Genomic DNA, 7,477 nt, shown 5'->3' with positions numbered 1-7,477 from the left:
CAGATATTACAATTTAATACTCTAATATGATTAGAGCACTAAACAGATACAGATAGTGTCATTGCATCTAATATACACAACACATTCAACTGTTACAACAGCTTTACTTGCAGAATAGTCATTCAGTATGCAGAGATTTGCAAGTTATTGCATATATTGATAAAAATGACCTTACACATTTATGCAGACAGTGCAGATATCAGCACTACACTGCTCAGTCAGCATTAAAGAATCTTTATCTTCAGATGGCAGTATTACAAATTAGTATCCTGCTATTTGATTGCAGCACTGAATGCGAACCAGCACAATGATTCATGTTTTGCACCTCTACCATGACATCATTGTGCAGTATTGTGCCCAGATTCCTGAAATACAAAGTTGCCCACCTAAAGATCTCTGCAGTGGAACATGAAAAGTGTGGGCATACACTGGCGCTTTGTCTTCCATCCAAACTGCAGGCATATCGTGGAAATGAGAGATGAGCTCAGGATGTCAGAACTCCAACATCATCCCCAAAACTTCCTGTCATTAGCTTTGTGCAACGATCTCTGTAAACAGTTTTGCTCAGTAACGTTGTTATGCTTAGCTTCACTGATTCCTTGGAATTTCCTCTTTAAAGAGTTTTGTTTGGGATAAATGCAAGTGTTTGTTTTCTTTGACAGCAACATTTTTGACGCCGCTGCAAAGAATGACCACAATGTTATATTTTCAACTATGATTAGTGGAACATAACGATTTAATTCTGAAATAGTATGAAACGTTCACAGTATGATAACCGTATCCCATGACCCAGTTTTCCATATGTTACAGAAATTGTATACTATGTAAATATGGATGCTTCTTATAATTACTTTCCGGTTTCCTTGCATACAGACTAAAGTGCCGCATAATTACTGACAAATATGACAGAAGAATATCACATTAGGTCCACTGAATCATGTTTAAGCTACAACATTTTGCTACAGCTTCACTGTTAGAGACCACTAGACTCTTTTTAGATACATTTGAATCCCATTAGAAAACCATTAAATGTGCCAAATTAGTCACAGATCAGCTAAACCATTTGGACCATTTGCACTGTGATATTGACTCATTTGAAATTTACGGAATACCATTACAAACCAATACAAAGCCATCAGGAACCAATATACTTTATATGTAATTGCTTTTATTATGACAGATTTGTTTTCACTTTAAAACAGTATTTTTTATGTCTAAGCAATTATCTCTAATAATGTGTTAACTGTTGATTTTTTCCCCCAGATTTCAGTATACTAGTTCTAAAAATGATCTCTGTGCTAATAACACTCCAATATCTTAAGACTTTAACAGGGAAGGTGTGATAATAGATCCACAAACTAAGAAATGCAGTTTTTCTTTAATGTGGTACTCTAAGGTCGATAAACATCCACTGACAACCGTGTTTCTTTGTGTTCAGACCTGACAGATGGGTCAAAGTTCAACGCCACAGAGATATGCACGCCAGGCCAAAGGTCAGTGTTCGTTATTCCCCTCTCTTTGGTGATAATGTGTTTTTGTTTAGCTTCTCTGGTCCTCCTTATCCACATGAAATGCCATGCTTCTCAAACCTTCTAAACTTCTTCAGCAGAAACAATTCTCGACTATGGTAGGAATGCTTTATCTCGTCTCTGTGGAGCCCTGAGCACAGCCTTAATGCCAGCATTATCAAGTACAAATGACTGCGAATTTACAGACCTTGTGGGATGATTTCCTTTCCAAGGGCATGTAACAGAGCCAACATTATGTGATGTGATTGTATTATACTGCATTACTTTCCATCAGGTTTCTTTTCCGCAAATGATGGTTCTATAAACACAGATCACTATGTGGGTCCAACTGTTCTGTCTTGTTCCGGTCTCATGCAATACAGTGTATCCGTCCTACTACACAGACACAGTCCCAAAACATGCAGGCAGTCCACTAGGTTGACTATTAGGGTATGCGCAAATACTTTTTTAAAAATGTCCTTACATATAAAACAACTGGTTCCTTCACAGAGTATAGAAATGGTGCAATCAAGATTTTAACCACAATTTTGATAAGGAAGTGATGATTATCAGAACATGATTATCAGAGCACCATCACTGACTTAAAAACAGGTTCATCATTTATTACAAAAATAGCTATATTTATTCCACCATGTGGTTCTCACACTTCTGGCATGCTTGTGTTTAATCACAGCTATGACACTGAAGCATGTCCATGCATGCAGTATTGCTTTCTTTTCCAACAGCTTACTTCATCACACTAGAGGCCAGGAAGGGAATAACAAGGAAAGTGTTATTTTTCTTGCTGGGTGGGAGAGCGAGACTGCTGATGCCCTGCAGAATGTATCTCCTGTGTTGACAAGCTGTGATAATGAAATAAAATAAAGTTGACCATGAGATTTGATTGTGCTGTGCTTTGAGAAAGGGTTGAGCTTACATGACTGAACAAGGAGCTGGTTGAGTTTAATAGCTTGTTGCGAAGGGGTCTTGGTTTTCTGAAAGTTGTATGTTTAATTCAAGTATAATCTCAGTAATATTACAGTAACCTTGTAGATAAGGCCGTGTTCTCTTAGTACAACTAGGTTTAAATGTTTATTAATAAAAGATGCTTAAAATACAAAGTTCTAGTTGAGTTTTTAAACTGTTGGGACATATTACTAATATGCAGTGTTAAATGTACACCCACTATACTGCATGCATGTTTGTAACAGACACAGTCTAATACATTTTGTGATTTGTCATTTTGTGATTATGTACAGTAACTCACCAAATATAACTTTCTCTCACAACTAAAACACACTAATATTATTCTGTTTGCTTACCGGACATGGAAATGATGGTCAGGCGGCTAAACCTTGGCCTAAAATAGACTAAGAAGACCCAAACTTATTGTCTCAGCTACAAGCTAATGCTTAATATTAGCCATATTATGGTAGCAGTGATTAACCTTTTGTTAAATGTAAAATATTCATACTGTATATAATCATACTGTACAACACATGAGATCATTATTAGCTTTTGAGTAATGTGCAAGCTAAAAATAGCTAAAGATAGGAGAGCTCATTATTTGGTTAGTAAAGAGGAGGTGAGTTCCTTTCCCTCCTCTTGCTGTAAGGTATGCCATATTTGTAAGGAATTTGTAAGGCTTGCACTAAAGCCAATCAGTAATGTGTTTGGACTTGGGATGGCATATTTATGGGATAACAATTTGGGAGAATTATAGCTCTAGTTGGGAGAGCTTCACTCTTGTGTACACCCCTGAACACATAAAAAACAAGAAGTTGTTAAATTCCTCTAGCCAGTGAGTCCTCCTACAGCCAGCTCAATAATGCCTGTCAGCTTCTGAGACTTTTAAGATGAAACAACTTGAAGGAATTATAGATTTACTGGCTGCTTTTTATCAGCCAGAATCCTTATTTACACAAGTCAGCCCAAATAAAATAGGAAATCTTGGTTCTTCAATCTCTTCAAGCCCATGACGCCCTGAACGGTGTGGCATACGTTTTCACAAACATTGCTGAAATGATTTTGGATGTTTAACACGGCAAAGCTTCGGCCTTCCACATACTGCTCTGAAGCACGAAAACAGTTGCTTTAACTAGGTGAGAACCATGAGCTCACAGTGGAGGAATGCAAAATCAGGGTCAGTTTAACACTTATATTTCAGGGGAGGGAGAATGGAAGATGTGCAGATTTGTGGTTTTGAGGTTTCAAGCATTAAATGATAATGATATTGTATGACACTAATGATGAGTAAGACAACAACATGTGAAATTTTAGAATGTAATACAGTAAGTGTGCTGTAAAAACTTATACAACCTTATGAGCAAGTTAATCAGTTGATGTAAAGAAATAACATATTCACAGGCATTTTAAATTGGAGAGAGAAAAATGCCACTCAGATCTTTTCTCTGTTATGTTTCCTATATCGGTAGTGATCCGGTTTCCAGCAAGAATGTGACCTTTCTGTTAATCTTTATTGGGAAAACCGCCTCAGAGAGAATAAATGAATTCCTGAAGGTAAATATGAATCTCTGGGCTGGCTGTGGCTTGCACTGGGGCACCACTGAACATATCTAATACCAGGGCTGGCAATAGCAGGGCTAAGCCCTCCCTTTTTTCATTCATTCAATCAATCAATCAATCAGTCAATCAATCAATCAATCAGTTGTTGTCTTCCACACCATTGTTGCTGTTAACAGATGGCTCAAGGTGGATTTTCTTTTTACTTTTGTGAACCAACAGCACCATCAGCGGAGATAATCTAAAATACACATATGAAGTAGAGCATGGGGCTGTTTTCTTTCTAGCTCAGCCTGTAGATTCACACAGCCAGTTGCCAGTCAAGTGATTACCCAGAAGCCTTCTTGTCTGACACATTCATAAAACATGATCGGTAGTGATTGTGAAGGCACATGTGAAACACAATACTGGGTGTAATAAACATGAACCAAGTGGATTACTTTCAATAATTCACATAATGTTGGCTCAGTGATTACACAATACACCAATTGGATTAACAACCATATGTTTTGTGTGGTTTGAACAAAAGCACTAACTAACTGTAAGCATAGCATTTCTGTTTACCTTGCTTGCTATTCGGAAGAGATACAGCATGATGAAAAACTTGACTTAAAAATTAAATGGTGCTACCTATCTGTCTTTCAATGAGTTTGGGTTCTTGGGTATATGCATAAACAATTTGCTTATACCCACAAGGAGACCATATGCTATAAGGCTCAACCATAATGGTGTCATAATAGTAATGGCAGGGTACTGATTGGTAGTAGAACTTTTTTTGGCCCATTCGGCATGACCAGCCATCACTATTACAGAGCTGATGACGCAAAATTTATGGCTGTAATCAGCATCCGTGTACACACACACACACAATGCCTATGTGGTCTCATGGCCACCCATCCATATGGACACATCAATGAGACCCAAATTTTACAACTACAGAGTCAGTTCTAAAACATCTGTGGCAGTGCTCCCCCCTCAAACTGTTACTGGAAATTTTGCTGGATGTGTGTGTGTTGTCCCCACATCACACACTCCTGCCATGGCAACCACCATCACACGTCTCACATTTATGTGACTGACAAAAACCCGGCCTATGGCCCAGTCCAATAAAATCTCAGAACCAACTCACTAGAAAGTACCGTGTCATGAGAGAGGGAGAGAAAGAGAGAGAAAGAGAGAGAAAGAGAGAAGTGAGGAAGAATACATCATGTGAATACTTAATCAAGCCAAGTACGACTCACAGTGTGCTGACTCAGCTCTCTGAGTGCCAGTGTTGAGAGGAAAAGGACGTGGAAGAGTTAGACAGGAAGATCAGCCTGCCAGACATCTCAGGAGAGTCGCAATCTGACAAATGGCTGAGCTGCAATGACCAGTATGGAGCGAGATGAAAAATAGGTTTCATGGCGAATGGTTGGAAATATAATTCATGTCCAGGAAAAACTTAATGTTTTTATTTATTTTGAGTGGCAGAAACTCCATTTGAATTGCTTAACAATGCTACAGAAGGATTCAAACTACATCAAAAAGAGAAATGAGTATTCTGTGTGCTGTAACACTAGCATTCGCTTTTCAGTACAGACTCCACCAAAGCATTTGTGACCTGAAGCGTGATTGTGGAACTGTAAAAAGTGGGGAGAATTGAACAGCTAGATAGATAGGTCCTCCAATAAAGACTGGTTAGGATAGGATTGGATAGGACTGATAGGATTTTTTGGTAAAAGTGAGAAGAGAGGGAGGTGGTGGGTGCAGAATATTTGTTTCTAGTAGGGAAAGGGAGAGATGGGAATTTATAGGAAGTTAACTAAGAAGAAGGTGGAGCTTCAGGCATAACTCCATAGAGTCATACTGAGAGAGACATACTAAAATGCCTAATGTCAAAAAAGCTTAACATGGCTTAATATGTCGAGAAAATGAGCAACACAAAATCTCCCATGCTTAACTTGCTGTAAATACTAATCACTGCCAAAAGGGAAAAAAAAACATTAATCAAAACAGAACATTAAAGTTCTCTTCATTATGGATTGAAGTGGTGTTGGGCAATTCAAATTTTTTTAATAGAAATAGCTCTGACGTCTATTAGAACTGCAAAAACTACATTCAGGCTCATTTCTGCATATAAGCAGTTTAAGGCCCTGGAATAACCAGGTGGAGTATGTAGGGTTTTTTTTTTTTTAGCTTTATCTTCTGCTAATATTATGTTAATTGATCAATTTATGATGAATGTGAACAGTTTCTTACATGACCGTACTTAATTGTATATAGAAACACAACACTGCAGTTTGTGAATTTGATTGTTGATTCTTGTTATAAGAATAACTTGGGCTCTCTTAATGGTTTTGCCTTGGTCTGGTTCAGGGTAAGAATTATTTGGGTTCCAACTCTGTCTAGCAGTATTGCACACAAGAGTAGTCTTCTGCTATTGTAGCCCATCTGCTTCAAGTTTCAACATGCTCTATGTTCTGAGATGCTTTTCTGCAGACCACAGTTGTAAAGAGTAGTTATTAGAGCTACTGTAGCCTTCCTGTCAGCTTGAACCAGGCATTTCAGCTCATATAACTGCCATATAACTTCATATAACTGTGAAGGATGTTTTTTGTTTTGCTGTGTGTGAAAATCCCAGGAGATCAGCACTTTCTGAAATCCTCAAACCAGCCCATCTGGCACCAACAACCATGCCATGGTCACATTTTCCACATTCTGATGCTTGATTTGAACATTAACTGAAGCTCTTGACCTGTATCCGCATTATATTATGCTTTGCGCTGCTGCTACATGACGTGAGAGATGTGGAGTGAAGTCAAGTTTTTATACCAGTTGATTTTATGCGAAGGAGACGTCATTAGGAACATGAAGCTGGAGAAGATGTGGGGTTTGTCAGTGGGTTCTGCACTCCCCCATTAATTACAAGATAGCTCATCATTGCTAGAACCAACTCTATAATAAGGTTGTCATCTGCAAACCTAATGATGGTGTTGGAGTTATGGGTGTGTATGCTGTCATAGGTGAAGGGCAGGTAGTGTAGAGTGCTCAGCATGCAGACTTGTGGTACTCCAGTGCTAAGAAATCAGACTGGAGGAGGAATGTCCTACATCCTTTTCATTCATCCTTTTTCATTTCAATTTTTTTTTGTTTTTACCAGGAAAATGTTGTTTGTGTTTGGTCTGACCACAACACAAGAATAAAAAGAATTTAATTAAAAAAAAAGCCTAGTTGCCTTTTCATCTAAACTGACATCATAATGAGTGGCTGTGAGTAAACAAATGACATGATGACAGGCTACTACACATGTCCAATCAGACCTCATAATTTATACATACATTTGTGGCTTCTTATACAAATAGATCCAGTAGTTACAGTCAAAAGACTCCATGAAAGTCTGAAGTAGCTTGTTTTTTTTCATACTTTTATGAAATTAAATCTGAGGCTCGGATTACAAACAAAACAGA

The sequence above is a fragment of the Pangasianodon hypophthalmus genome, chromosome 24 (assembly GCF_027358585.1).
Source record: "Pangasianodon hypophthalmus isolate fPanHyp1 chromosome 24, fPanHyp1.pri, whole genome shotgun sequence".
Classification (NCBI taxonomy): Eukaryota; Metazoa; Chordata; class Actinopteri; order Siluriformes; family Pangasiidae; genus Pangasianodon; species Pangasianodon hypophthalmus.
The sequence above is the reverse complement of the archived record's forward strand: the minus strand, read 5'-3'. Positions refer to the sequence as shown.